This window comes from Neodiprion lecontei, chromosome 3 (genome assembly GCF_021901455.1).
Source record: "Neodiprion lecontei isolate iyNeoLeco1 chromosome 3, iyNeoLeco1.1, whole genome shotgun sequence".
Classification (NCBI taxonomy): Eukaryota; Metazoa; Arthropoda; class Insecta; order Hymenoptera; family Diprionidae; genus Neodiprion; species Neodiprion lecontei.
In genome coordinates, this window is record NC_060262.1 from 18,772,571 (window position 1) to 18,787,578 (window position 15,008).

General features: G+C 35.6%; 1 protein-coding gene across 4 annotated transcripts in view; it reads left to right on the forward strand.

Moving 5' to 3' along the window:
- The window catches only part of LOC107223975 (phospholipid-transporting ATPase ID), a 129,022-nt gene that overhangs the window by 8,703 nt on the left and 105,311 nt on the right, over positions 1–15,008 (forward strand). For 2 of the 4 annotated variants that reach the window (XM_046736012.1, XM_046736011.1), the window contains exon 2: positions 8,005–8,156. The gene's annotated coding sequence lies outside the window, so the exon portion shown is untranslated. Of the gene's footprint in view, positions 1–7,593; positions 7,771–8,004; positions 8,157–15,008 lie in introns of all 4 variants that reach the window. The other 2 variants (XM_046736014.1, XM_046736013.1) reach the window with 2 other exon arrangements.

Consider the following 15,008-nt stretch of genomic DNA (forward strand, 5'->3'; position numbering starts at 1 on the left):
ATAGCTGTATTATAATCTCACAGTGTTTTACAAAGTATCATGTGACCATCGATCTGCCTACAGTGAATAATGGAAGTTGGAAGTATAACCAGTGTGTGTTCAAGGTCTCTTTTACCAGTCCGTGAGGAATGTGATGATACAATATTTCGCCAATACCATTGACAGAGGATACTTCAACTCTGCCAAATGCGTATCGCTTGCAGATAGTGAGAACAGTCAGTTCTCGGTAAGACGAGATGAATCGAGTTACACCTTTCGTCTGTCTAGCCAGATATATCGGATTAAATAATAATTTCAAATATTTAAGCGCGCTATTTCGATACACCGAAGTCTGTATTTTTGAGACGGTAGTCCGAGCGAGTGCCTTCAAAAATATTCGCCTGCAGTAGCAGGGACGAGGAAATGGATTGAGGTCGTTCGGTCTCGGTCTCTGTCACTCTGTCGTATTACTTACAGCCAATCAATTTCACCTAATCATATTACCGAGGCCTTGGTCATTTTGTGAGCGAATCGTTGCGACGGTTTGTCGTAATCAGAAGTCTGCTATTCTGTTCTTGAAATCTCCGCTTTTCAGCATATCCATCGACAAATCCGTGTATACTGAAGTTTGCTTACCACTTCAACAATTATGCATATATAAACCCTAGTACGGAGCAGTTTTTACGAAATTTTTTAGCCGTCATTTTTTTTTTTTTTTTATGTCATTAATTTTTTTTTTAAGTAATAAACTAGCACTAGATGTAGTGAATTCCTATACATCGATTGTCTTATTCGGGTTAAAAATATTTTCTATTACGTTTATAAGGGTGTGTAATGATTTTTCTGTGAAAAAATATTGGTATAAACGTACATGATATTTTTCAAAGAAGTACAAAATTCGTAAAGCGGGTGTGAAATTTTTGAAACATGTAGCGCGGTTTCAATCGCTTCAAGTGTAATTGGCATTATAACGTGAATCTTACCGCGACGGTTATGCAATTTTTTGTAATACTGTATACAAAGAGTTGTTCACTTGAAATCGATTTTAGAGATTTGAAATTGCACTTAAATCGTCAGTCTTGCAAAATCGCTTGAAATCAGTGAAAAGGATTGGAAATTAGACTTGAAATTATGTAAGTACACAAGGTTTTAAGATCAGAACAACAGACTCTCGTTTTCCATTTTTCTTCACTCTTGCGTTATTATTGGAGTTCAAACCCGAGTTTGAGGTCAAGTAATATCAATTTACCGTTGCCTGTACAATCTGGTCATACTTTCGTTGTTGACAAGTCGATCTGGAACAAATTGTATAATTTTGTATAAATTTTTATACTCAGGGTGCTTATAAAGAAGCGCTGTACATCTCAAAAACGCGAAGATCCAAAACTCCTACTTGGGCAACTGATACCTTATTTTGAAGAAAAGTCGAGCGACTTTTTATTTATTTCTAAATTTGGTAAAAAAAAATTACAGATTGCTTACCACTCACTGAAATTGGGAAAATTTTCATCTGCGCATGCGTGAAGTTTCTATGATTTTCATCCAGGCTGGCCACCTCAAGCTGCAGACGACGAACATGGCTTATCAAAGTTACGTAGGCGTTGCGAATTTTTTTTTCGGCTAACAATAAGCAAATCTCAAATAGTTCATGTACATTTTTATTGTTAATTGATCGAAGATTGTTACGAGTCATCTGAACAATATAATTTCGGTTCGCCACTTGACACCGGGAAGTTTGGCATCTCGTGCCTCGTTTCGAGTAAATTGGCTATCCTGTTTTGCGAACGAAGATGACGCCGCGGTATGATCAGAATTCAATTATTTTCTGCATGCGCAGTCGGTTAATCAACCTGAAAAATTTCATCGTTTCCTATTGATTTTTCATATCGATACAGCCATTGATATACGGCATTGATACTCTGTGCAGGAGAGAGGAAAAAATTAATGGTTGTAACGGATACTATACAAAGATGTAATTTACTTTAATACAGGGTTTCGGTCCGGGACATGGCTAGTCAGCCTCAGATTTATGAAATACATAATATTTACCCTTGCTCTCGACACCTTCTGTGTATTTATTAACTCTGGCGTCACAACGAGGTCGCTGGATAACCCACATCAGAAATCATTCCGTACACTGAGAGAAATTTTTAGTTCCGGTTACCGCTCGGTCCTTAAATATTTTCATTTTTTACCACAATCGAAAAATATAGTTCTGGGTAGAAAATGAAAATTAGTTTTGTAGCTGTTAGCAGAAAGTCTAGTATCCGTTACTATTCTTTCTCATTACGATCACTGTTGATATATTTTCTTGCAACTGTTGCGAAAATTTAATGCTTGTGCAACGATAAATTGACGTTAAAGCCTTGTTTAACTAAAAAAGTAGAGTTGACCGAAGAAACTGATTTTGCGTTGCAATTACCAAAAAAGGATTGACAATAGCGCAAAATGGTTACGCGTACCTCGTTTTTCGCAATTCCAACAACATTCAAACAGTTTTTTCAACGATACCAGTTTTACTGAATTTTTCTAGTTACTGTAACAAATGAAATTTTTCTCAGTGTAGAAATGGAGACATCGATTAAAATAACTTGGTAAAATTCTGGGATAGTCTTTAAATACTATATTCCAAAACAAATTAGTTATCTCTAGCAAAATGAAATATCGAATATTAAGAAAATTCATAAACAATAAAATACGGGGAGACGGGTCATTCTACCTAAAACATTATAACTCACTGAATTTTCCATATTTTGATTTGGAAATTGATTGAGTAACTTTCAAGACACGGATATTTAAGAGAAAAAAAAAGAATATGAAGATACTTTGAGATGAAGAATAGACTATTTATTTGCGTTAGGAAAGTTGAATTTTTGGTAAGTTTGGAAACTTTGGAAAAAGAATGAATTAACGATATTTACGATATTTCGGTATTTATCTTGGATCAAATCGCATGATTTATTAACTTCCCGTTTCTCTGATTTCAGAGAAAATAGGAAGTTGTTGTAATCACCCCGAAAATGAAAAGTTGAGTTCTCACTAGATCTCCACGTTTTGAGGTCCGGAGAATCACCTCCAATCATTTTCAAATGGACGTCTATATGTGTGTATGTATGTATTTATGTATGTATGTACGTGCGTGATCAATTTTTTGTCCGACGATATCTCGAGAACGAGGAGTTAGATTTTGATGAACTTGGTCTTAATCGAGGCACCTCTTTCAGACTTAGACCTGATTAAATTTTGGCTGTGATTGGTTTAGTAGTTTTTGAATAATTGAAAAACCAAATTCACAAAAATAAAATAAAAATGGTGTTATCTTCGCAACGGATGAACGGATTTGCGTGAAAATTGGCATCCGAAGGTGTTTGGGTTCGCTGATCACATATCTGAAGTCACATTTGCAAAATAAATATTTCACGTAGTAAATATGCTCGAAAAAAATTAAAACGTTCGGAGTTTGATGAAAATATGAGAACCGACGATTCTCCAAAGATAAAACGTATGACTAGGAAAAAGGTGTGAATATTTTATGATATTCTGTTTAGTTTAAATTCGTTATAAGTACTCTACAGCCGCATTTAAGTTTTCGGTTTATATCGAAATATACTAGTTTCGAGCACAAATAACGGGAGGTTCAAAGGCTGGCTCACAGTCAGCCCAAATCCGCTTGTTTTAGATGTTTTCCATGTGGAATATACGGTGAACATGCCGTGGGGTCATTTTGACCTCGGTGTAGAGCGGAAGGGCTTATATAATATTTATTGCCCCAATTACTTCAATTATAGAGTTTCGGAATCCGCTCAGACAGTTCTAGAATTTCTCATAATTTTCAAAATTAGGTGTCATCTTTATGGTGACATCTTTATCGGGTATCCCGTTATTAAAAAATCCAAATTCTCTTCAGTCTTCTCGATAGCAATCCAAGAATTCAAAAAGTTCTGTGAACCACATGGTCCAATAGTCCAATTGTTAAAAATAGAATAATGAGAAAACGTAAATAGTAATAGTAATAGTAGTAGTACTAGTTAATGTGATTTGAGTGACAAAAAAATGAAAATATAAACCAAAAAATAAATAAGTATCAGGAGTACAGTTTTCAGAAACTGCAAGTATTCGCTGTCTTATAAGTGGAAACAAAATAGCTCTAGAGCTTCACATAAGCAATAGTGAATTTTGTTATATTTTAGATATTATCGAGCCAAATTGTTTATACACATCGTTTGCGAAAAAAAAATAAAATAGCTGCAACCGTTCAATGAGTTTCGAATTTGTACCAAGAATTAAAGAATGGGTTTGAAAAATTGAAAGAAAAACAATTCATCGACTGGTTGAAAGATAGGAATGATAAAAGTAAATATTTTTTGCGTTTCGACATCCCTGGTAATTATGTATGTATTGTCGAGTCGTGTATACAGTAATGTTTCGTCACGTTGTTTTCCACGTATTTACCATATTTTACAAGCCAACCGCTTGAGCCGACCACTCGTAGCTGAAATATGTTTTCAGGTTTGAAAATTCCGTAACAGTAAATGCGGTACGACATTCATCAGTTGATAAAAATTGCTTTTATTCAATTCAACATTACTGATTCAAGCGTGTATGATTTAAATAAGTTCACAAAATGTTTGACAAAATTATTCTCCCCACAGTTTCTTTTGCTGTCACCGAAGCGAGTAGGTATTGGAGACCTTTTCGGTATCGGTAATCTTTCTTTTCTATTTGTTTAAATAGTTCTCTAAATCACTGTATTAAACATTACTCACCGTGAAAAAAATCATCTAAAATCGAAAACAAGGAGAGTGAATTATATGTTATAATTCTTGTCTTTACGCACGAAAATTTGCAGAATAATTAAAATACATATCGTTATTAGGTAATTTCATTTTGCCCATCAATATTAATCAAACACGACTTCTGTTAATGAAATTCTGTCGAAAACTCTGCAGAGTCTTTAAACTAAGGTCAGTTAGGTACGGGTAAAATTGTCCGAAAATTCTGAGGTGACCAGGGTCAGACGTAGGATAAGTTGGCTTATCTTCGTCGTATCTGGTAGCTGGCAATTCCTCACAAATTTTACAGCGTCGGTATGCGAGTGGAATGCCTCACCTGGAAGAAATAGCCGCTCTTGCTCATTGAGTAATATCATAAAAAGATTCGAAGCCGTAAAATGATAAAAAACATTCAGCGTAATGAGCTCTTAACGACATTGTTTTACATACGTGAAGATGGCCCCCCACTTTCGACAAACGAATGTTTTGAATATTTTTCACAATTGTTTCAGGGTTGTTCTACATTGTTCCAAAACCTTATATTCATGATTTACAGAACACAACTGAAAAAAGCAAAAAACCGTTTTGTGACCGGGCACCCCACTTTTGAAAAATGGAACTTTTTTTTGTTGTTCCAGTTTGTTCTAGTCGTTGCGAACAAAGTTCCAAAACGGCAAAGTCGTAAGTCCAACGTCCGGTCGGGCGAAAGGAAAAAAGAATATTTGGCTAGCCCCCCACTTTTGGAAAATTCAATTTTTTTTGATTGTTCTGGGTTGTTCTAGTCGTACCGAATATTATTCCAGAAGCACGACGTGGGTCACAAAACGGTTTTTTTTCTTTTTTCAGTTGCGTTCTGTAAATTATGAATGTAAGGTTTTGGAACAATGTAGAACAAACCTAGAACAATCGTGAACAATATTCAAAAAATTCATTTGTCGAAAGTGGGGGGCCAACTTCACGTAGGTCATTGGTTGTAGAATTCTTGAGAAATCCAACACTTTCAAGGATATTTTTCGGAAGCGAATAGAACATGACCATCACGATGAAAGGAAATTAGATTGTTTGAAATTCAAAGATGTCAATGATATTTTTAAGATATAATTACTTAATATTTTTTTATGCATCTTATTAGTACTAGCAAATAAAATGTGGTCTGACTTCTTTCAATTATATGTCGTGTTGTTTTCGAGATGTATTTATTTGAAAAATCAGAACACAATTTGAAATAAGAATTTCAAAAACACAGGAATGGTTACTTTCGATAAGTAAAGTAGAGTCCAAAAAAAAAAAATTAAGCAAATTAAAAATTTGATCCTAAAATCACCTTCCATGATTGTTCAACGTTCATACTTCACTTTTGTTATTGATTGATAGTCGGAACCATAGCGCAAATAACGTATGAAGTTATAACAGCTTAAATAGTTCTCGTGCTCAGCCGTCGATGGTCGGCTACGAAACGGAAATGGGAAAAGAGGAAAGAAAATTTAAGGTTTCTACAAAGAATGTGGAATATCGGTAGTGTAATAAATGATCGATAAGTTTGGGAGAACGTTTGGTTGATAAGCCGGACGTAACACAAAATTGAATTTCTTTTTTTCTTCTTCTCAAAGTCACCACGAAGTTTGCGCTAAGAAGATTAACATGCTTGAGATACTTAGTCGCTAAAAGTAGGCTTGAAACGTGACTTTAGAGAGGCTGCTATGGACTGAGTCTTGATCATCTTGATAAAGTCAGAAAATGTTTTCCTGCAATTGGACGATGTACTTGTAATTGCAGAAACGTATCTTCTCACATTATTCCTGTATGGAACAGCAAAGTTTTTGGATATATTTCTTCACTTTCAAGTCATTGATGCGTAGACACTGATAATTGGACGGTTAGTGTAAAATAAGTGACATCTTACTCGATCGGTAAAAAATGACTACATAGCATCCTCTTAAGTGTATAAAATGGTTTACCAAAGTACATGAATCCTGAAGCAATAATAACTTGGAATGGATGAAATCTGTTTTCTGTGTTTTATTATCTCAAATGTTGGTTTCACTTTTTACTTGTTTATGGATATTGATGTACCAACAAAGTAGAAAAAAATTTCACAAAGTTTCGTGATTATGAAAAAGACAAGCTACGAAATTGAGTGAAAAGTGAAAGCATAGGAAAATGGCAAGGTGAAGACATAAATTATTGCTGCCCAAGAGATAGAACGCTCGATTTGCACATCGCTTGCGTTTTAATGTCAGCTGAACATAGAATAGCTGACTGTGGGACGTCATTCCGATAGTACGTTAGAAGACGTTGGTAATCTTACAGATAAAATTCACCTCACGTTCATTCGATGTAAATAACTTGTTGCGTGCAAACGATTTCAAATTAATGTTCATAAAATATTTACTTCATTTATGTATGTCATTTATTTGATGCAATTAAGCAAGAATGAACGTATTGTTAAATCCTGGAATCGATGACACTATGTAAGTACAAGAGAAATTTTTTTATCTGCATGTAAAATCCACTTACAATATCAAACGCATTTTTCTCGAAACAACATTTTTGAGGCCGTGTTCAAGATATCTCGACAGCCGCTTAGCGCTTGGCCGATTTTTTTCAAATGCTGATTACTTACTTAAGATACAATAATCTCACGGCTGAACGAACGATTTTTTGATACGCCGAATAGTTTTTCAATAATTGAACTATGAGTGAATCTTTTTAGCGAAAAGAAAGATAGTTTTTGCACATCCGCAATCTTGAAAAAAAAAAACATTAAAATTTGACTAAACCCTTCGTTCATCCGGAAGCTAGTAATCTTAACTAATGATCCCATAGCATTTTTTGATTACAGATGATCCAGTCTGAGAAGCTGTGAACACGGCAAAACGCCTTTTTCTTTCGACATCTCGGAAATCGCTTATAACTCGGCTGAAAGACAATATTTTGTCTTGAAAAAATTATTGCAACTACTTTAAACATGTATTATTTGAGAATAAATAAACCAGCCGTCAGAAAAACAAAATCATAAGTACGCCGATATTTTTTACCTCCTGATTGACCCGAGTAAAGCTAAAATCTCACAATCTGCGAGAACCGAATTGTTTATGATTACATGTGCGTTTGAATTTGACAAAGTATCATTGAATAACTTTGCAACTATTGTTTTTGTCATGTATGAGTTCGCGTTATTTGATTTTGCTTCCCGAAACCACCATAAATAAAACGCAAAGCAAACTAAAGTTTTCTCTCAATTTGTTTTCAGAAGCCGAACGACGTTTGATCATCTCCAGTCCGAGTGACGTGATTGGTCTTTGGTGTTGACGTATAAACCACAATTCCGCTATCGTTCCATAATTTGATTAAATACCGTGTTACGTGAGACTTGTGATCGGCGACAACGAAAGAAACAAACAGGTTTGTGTAACGTTATTATTTATCTATTAGTACCGAAACTGTTGGGCATGTATGAAAAAACATATCGCTATTCATCTGTCCAGATTGTAATATTCCTATAATATCTTGTGCATTTTTATGGCGCATTCTTTAATACCTACGATGACGTTTCTTGAAGGGCGTACAGTTTCTAGGTTACCAGAGTACGTTACTACTCTACTTGCTGGGTAAAACCATGAAACCGTAAGTTATTTTAGTCTCTTGCGCCAATTTCGCCTCCTACGATATTTCCCTGGCACATACGTTAAACTGTTTCAAGCAATGACAATTTTTTTTTTTTTTTATTTTTTGTCGGAACATTGGTCCGAACATTGGTTCTCGCTTTGCAAAAAAGTTCTCCCGAAGTAAAGGGTTTTTTAGCTCAAGTCAAATAGGTGCCTCAGATCATGTGAATTATCCACTTAAATAACATGTGAAAAACATATTAGCTCCACTTTTTTTTGGTGAATTTTCCATAAATAATCGTGAGTAAGGTATGGTACTTGGTATAATTAAGTGACATTCGAAAATTATAATTTTACGCCTTTTTTTACGATGCAGCAACCAAAAACCAGATATTAATAAAATCCGAACTTTTTGCAGCGTTTGTTCTAAATACCGGAATGAAACCGACCTTCCACGAACAAAAACATGATCATTCTTTTTATTAAAATGAAGCCAATCTATCTGTAAAACCGCTCTTTACGATAATTGTGTAGAATCAACCGAAGAAACTTGAATTAGTATACTTTTCCTCCAATACTTGTCTTGAAAGTTCGACTTTCGAAGCATGTGGAGGGTGTTTAACCGGTTCACTGGTGGACCCGAAATCAACGTTTCGTGCCAAAAGTAGTAATTATTTATTGCGGCAAATAATTTCATATTCAACATAAAGCTTGCACAATAAGTGGGTTTTTGGGTCGCTGATTACGAATCTCAACTTGACATTCGAAAATTCAAAATGGCGGATCCAATATTGTCACCTCCGTTATTAGTTGGTAACTCTGATCTATTCGTTCAATTTTTAGCTCGTACATTTCTTATTTCCAGTCAGTACTTTTAGTTCATTAGGTAAATTGTTAAAAATCTTTGATGAAGCTGTTCTTAAAACTACTGCTCTTTGAAATTTTTGGCAATAGTATATTAACATTCCTAGTTTTAGCTATTCAGAGTTTAAAAATTATCAGCCAGATAACTTTTCATGAGGTTCAAAGTTTTCCCCCTATACATTTCCAACATTTTTATCATCCCTCTTCAGCTATCGGAAAAGTTGAAACGCTTATTAAGTCATAACAATTGGCCGTGACATTCATTCCTTGGCTCAAATATGATATGTTATACCCGTTGAAGGGAAAAATTTTGGATTATTTGTCAAAGCATATCCACTGCAACGGTGTTTCAAAATTTGATAATCGGTAGGTCTAAAGAGCGATATTTCACGTGAACGCCAACGCTGTTCTACCTGGTATTCGATATTAAACCTACAGCGTATCAGGTAAGTCATTTAATTGACTATGAATATTTCAGCTAAGTATAGGCATAGTGACTGTATATATTATGAGAAACTCTGCATCCTTTGCACATTCGAGGTTAGATGCATCGCGATTTGCCGTACGACGTGCAGTTCGTACAGTGGTTGTCACAATATCGTAAAACTGGATCAAAAAACGATCGAGGATATAATATCTTCACGTACGCAATACATCCCAAAATTTCTCATCGTTCAAAATTCTTTCTGCAAAAGGTAGGTATAATTCATCGGTATCTAACTATGTGATAAAAAAAAAAAAAAAAAAACATTGTTTTAACAATACTTATAGGCACGTTCGCGTAATTTTTTTCTTCAAAAAAGTAAAAAGTAATTACGAAATTCTAGATTGATGGGAAAAGCTTTAGGGGAATAGAAAAAATGTCAATTATTCCGTAGACTCGAAAGAAAATTAACATTGCATTCCGTGTCTAATACGTCTGATGATAATCCAGATTCCGAAAATTCACATTCTACTATAAGGGAATAAATTGTGTATACGGATACAAATGAACTCGTGTGTTTCACTACAATTATTGTTCCGGGCATGTGGAGTTACGATAATAGCGCTAAAAAATAAAACCACTATGCATCAAACACTTGCTAACTATTCCGTAGTATTACACTTTTAACAAACTGCCCGATCATGTTCAAACATTACATTTAGTGGTGAGAGCCAAGAATTGTTGATAGTCTGTACAAAATAAAACAAAAAAAAAAAGACACACAACCACATGAACAATTATACAAAATTTCAGTACAGTATGACTTTACACAATTTGGAGTATACTCTTATGCACGATCTACTGTAATAAACTATAGAACGGGGGCAGTTCTGCCTGTGGCTAATTATTTTTGTGATCAATATACGAGATCGGCTGTATTCTGAAAGTTGAATAAATGTAAGGATATGTCTGTTTGGATGCTCATCGTTTGTCGCTACTAAATATCCCGAACGTGTCATGGCCTCGATAAAGAAAGTTTCAAGTCATTTTGTCAATTTATCTTCTGACAAACCGCACTTGAGAATTCTTTGAATTTAAGTGGTCGCCAATTCGTTTGCCAGAAGGCTTAAAATGATATTACCAAACCCGCCCCCCGTATATGTGCATAAATATAGGGAAGGTAAATTGACTCTGAGGTAGACTTCAAGGGCAAGTAGAAAGCAATTGGTAATAAAAATAGTTGCCAGTTGCAGCTTTCCCACGACGTATTTGATGTCCCGGTAAAGAGTCGACCATACCGGTTACACCGAACAGCTTTTTGCTTCGTCAAATATTTGTCAAGTACTTTTTCACACGCAAGAATATTGAAAAATGACTTCAACTTTCCATACAAGGATGCGTGATTTACCGAGATATTTACAAAATTAGGATGTGGCGTGTATTTTATTCTTAATATCGCCACGTTTCCACAAGTGCGACTCAGCTGAGGCTCAATTTTGAGCCAAGAGCTTCGACACTTTTATTACTAATTGTAACGCAGGATTATGGAGTCAGGCTTCAGAATGAATAATGATTACATAAATAGGAAGACTTGAAATCTATTTGTGATTGGCCGTTCTTCGTTTTTCATATATTCATATCATACGCTAGGATGTTTGGGTGCTGACCAAAGGTTTATGGTAAATAGCTTTCATTTCACGTTTTAACAATGTGTGAGTGGCGATTACTAGTTAACATAGGAAAGTTGATAAAAACGGAGTACAGTGTCTGTTGTTAAGAGATATGTAATGCCCTGTTCCTGTGATAAAAAATCTGGAGCTAAAATTACAAGTATCACCCATTTCGATACAACGTGCATTCCTGAGTGAATTCTCCATAGGCCACTTAACTTGGATAACAATAATATATTTATTACCAAATCGCAAGTTCAATAATCTCTCATTATAACGATTCTACATATCGGTTTGTTTTTTACAAACCGACAAGCTCGAGAAAAAAGTCCCCCTCAGACGATTTATAGTGTATACATTTATGAATAAGATCAGCTAATGTTTGTAAAAACAAGACGAGCTGTATGGATTTTTCATTTAAACAATTTACTGTAACTGATTAAAGCTGTTATACTTGACGAAAATCCGATTTTATAGTTCGAAATGTCGCATTAATAGGTATGAATTTTTCCTCGAATCGGGTTCTTGTCAGCCGTACAGCTTCTGATCGGAAAAAGTAGATGACACACTTGGCTCTCGTAGTAAATAACTCGTGTAATCCAACCAATAGACGTTGAGTACCTTTCGGATATCGCGGTAATGTTTATATAACTTCAGCGAAATTGTTGATCTGCCCGTATCTTAGTTCCTCCGTGTCGTCAAGGGTGAGGCAAAAATGGGTGTGGTACTTCCCGAGCTTTTAAGGAAACCATTTATTTGATGTTTCCGTTCCTTACCTTCGAACTTTTTTACTGTCACTAATATCTACACACGAAATGGAAACAAATTGCCAGTTGTCCGTCATCGTTACACGATAGTAATCGTGCGAAGTCGAAAACGTTGAATGTCATCACGCTTCCTATATATCGTAAGGGATTCGTATAAATTCGAGCTTGGAAAATAAAATATTTATAATCTGTGATTTGCCAATCCAGCAATATCAAAGCTGCGTGATCCAGGCATTCTTTTTTTCTCGCTCAAAGTGAACAAGTTCCCATATAAATATAAATTCAAAATTATAAGCGATACAGTTGCTTCCAGCAAAAAAGCAAGCCATTTCAGAAACAAATACGTTCTACATGTAGATTTCTCGTATCAAAAAATATTTTTTAAAATACCCATCGCTTGAACCTCGTTCTAGCGTGTGGAAAAATTTTTACTATCATTTTTAGAGTTGGGGGCGCTGGTCTTCCGACCAGCCGCGGGCGGCATAATCCTTAGCTACGACACTGGTATCGTAGTCCATGCATATGGGGCATTCCATGTCAAATTAGTAGCTCATATACCTCACCCCCTTCGATTTTGATTATTTTTTAACGCGATGTTCTTACAAACCCAAAAGAGTCTCCGGAATTTTTTCAGATTTTCTTTAGCCACGGGCAGAGCTTACAAAAAATCGTGAAACTGATTTCGGAAACGAAATTTTGAGTAATCTGAAAAAATTTACACTGATTTTATTATTTAAAATGTGATATTTGAGAACCACACGATAATGGGATCTCAATATTGACTATTTTCTCGCAAGTTTTTAGTTTTCCGATGTCGGATTTTTTTTTTATACATGTCTCGATCTAAATAGATTGCAGAATCACATTATTTTCATGATTCCGCGATCTATTCAGACTGGGGAAAAGAATTAAAAAAAAACATGGAAAACCTAAAAACTTGCGAGAAAAATAGTAAACATTCGGATCTCATTATCGTATGGTGCTTAAAAATCGTATTTCTGGTGATAGAAACTCCGCGTGAATTTTTTCCGATTTTAAAAAATAACGTTTCCGGAATTGGTTCTTCGTTTTTTTATAAATTTCAACGGTGGCTAAAAAATTCGGCAAAAAGTTCCAAGAGCCTTTTCATTCAAGCAAATCATACTAAGAAATGATTAAAATCGAAGGGGGTGAAGTACATGGGCTATTAATTTAATGCGGGATTTCCCATATACATATTTTATACACGGTGTCACGAGGGTTGGAAGATATTGACCCCGATCCGTGTACAGTTTTTTTTTTTCTCTCTTTCCCGAACTCATTACTCAGGAAAAAGTTTCGAAACCGAGATCTATTCAATCTTCCTCGCGATACATTTTCTAGCGGCGCTTTCAAGCCGAGCACATAAGAACGAATGCTCATCGTTCGTAAAAGAGATTATAGCCGTAGCATTTAGATTAAATAAAGGAAGGCCCTGATGAAATGGAATGATATGACACGCCTTCGTCTATCCGTGGACGACCCAACCCTTGCGGAGTTGCCGTCATCGTTCGCGTGGGTGTTTTGATGTTCGACTCGCGCCCTTGAGTTCCGTATAACAAAGCGTGCCTAATGACGCGAAAGCATTCATTTTGCAATGTTCAACGTCACTTTACCGCCAAGTAAATACCCCGAAGCGTCGCGGTTGTTTAACATACGAATATTAGTGTTATCCGGAAAACTATTCCAATTTATCTCAAAATGCGATTAGATGAGATTTTTCGTCGAAATGTAAATTGGAAAAACGATACTTCAAATTTCTCCTATGTGGAAAGCTACCTCAAAATGCGGTTCGAAAATGTGGATGGTTGCGCAACCTCAAGTATCCATTTATTATGCGATACTGGGATGCGTTCAATTTCATTTCCAAAATATGTGTTACATGTAATTAAACCGCCATTCGAACATACGATGGTTGAAATTCTTTGCAGTTTGAAGGATCTTTTCCCCTCACGCAGTACGAACGAACACTTGAGTAACACTGATTGTTATTGACGGTTAGTTTGTCAAAAATACAACGCACTTTTTGGGTATACCCACCACCATATGTTACGCGTTCTCATATTGCCCTTCACAATCCGACGCAGAAAGATATTTGTACTTTTTGCACGGTTGTTTGGGGCCTTCCATCTTGATAATGCCTCGAACGTTCTTTGACATAGGCTCGATGGTCAATGGTGATAATCGAAACCGCTGACACTCGTGCATCTAAAAAAATGGGTTCTAAGGTCGATGTCCCAATTACTGGAGGTGTATATCAATAAATTATTCATTCTTTAGATACAATTTTCGAATGCGAACGATAAAGAAAACTTTTTCAATGCGAATCTAAACCTCCAGTATTTGATAGAGCAGATGGAAAGACTGAAGAACTACATTTTGTTCGAGGAAAAATTAGTCGAAGAATACTGCGCTATGGCGATTGTTTTTCTAACCGGACACTGATCGACCTTCAATTAGAATCGAGCACCGAGTGTACAGTTTTCACAGGCCGTAATTACAACAGGACCACATGCATTGTTTTTAATTGATCGGCACATGGCTATGGATAAAAACACACAATTCATCTCTTCCGAAGTGTTGATCACTCTATTGAAAAATATGAAAATATGGAGGCCTTTTTTTTCAATCTATATTGTGTTATGGTAATGTCTGTCGAGCGTGTTGAAGCTTATTTCCTGAACCAACTTACCTGTATCGATTTATTAAATAGAATGCAAAAATTAATACAAATTTGGATTATTTGCTATTATGAAGTGGAAACGAAAAATCGAAGGAAAGTGTCAAGTATTCTGGGAATTTGAGGCCTTGAGGAAAAGTGTCACACAATCAGTCAAAGTTTGGGGGTTTTGAGAGGGGCATTATTTGTACCTAAGATGTAGCTGCGAAGAACCTTGTCAGTGAAC